This window comes from Buteo buteo, chromosome 2 (assembly GCF_964188355.1).
Source record: "Buteo buteo chromosome 2, bButBut1.hap1.1, whole genome shotgun sequence".
NCBI lineage: Eukaryota > Metazoa > Chordata > Aves > Accipitriformes > Accipitridae > Buteo > Buteo buteo.
In genome coordinates, this window is record NC_134172.1 from 79,060,453 (window position 1) to 79,061,310 (window position 858).

Here is an 858-nt window from a genome sequence, read left to right on the forward strand (position 1 = left end):
CCATCACAGCCACGCCATGGGGACAGGGATCTGCCTGCACTATGGGGACTGGCAGCAACCAGAACAGCACAGGAGAAGCCAGCGGCTCCCACTGTCCCCAAAGAAGCTTTCTGGCGGCGGGGACGGCTCTCAGCTGGTGCCAGCCCTTGCTCCCACCTCCCCTGGGCTCGCTCCCCCACTGGCCCCATGGATCGGCTGCGGTGGGATTGCTCCCAGGACTCTGCCTTCTCCTGCTGCCACCCCCATGAGGGGCAGGAGCATCGCACTCCTACCCCGACACCCCTTCCACTCCCCCCGCTCTGTATTCCTGCACTTGCTGGACACTGCAGCCCCAGCTCTCTGCAGAGCCCCTTGTTCCAGGGCAGGGGCCGGGGAAAGCACTCTCCCCCCTCGCCTGCCTTCCTCCTTTGCCAGCCTGGAGGAGCAGGTGTGGGGAGGGATGCTCACTGCCCCACAGCAATCTACATTCAGAGGGAGGAGGAGGAAGAGGAGGAGGAACCCTTCAAAGCAGGCACAGCCCTGGGCCTGACACACCATCCTCACCTGAGACCGGCCTCAGCTCCCAGCAGCTGCTGTCCAGGGAGAAAGGGGTTCAGGGACTGACGTGAGGGCAGAGCTCGTCACCACACCACCGGCCTCTGCCTCTTCCTCCGGGCTCCCCCCGACCCCTGCAGGGACGAGCTCTTCCCAGACGAAGCGGGGACGGCATAGGGATGCTGCAGGGAAGCTCCATCCCGTTTGGCAGCCTACCTCTTCCCAGGGCCTGAGCGTGATGGAGATGGGGGTATGGAGCCTCGACCCTTGCTCTGGCTGGGGAACCTTATATTAGTGACACATCTACACACACGCACGCACTCA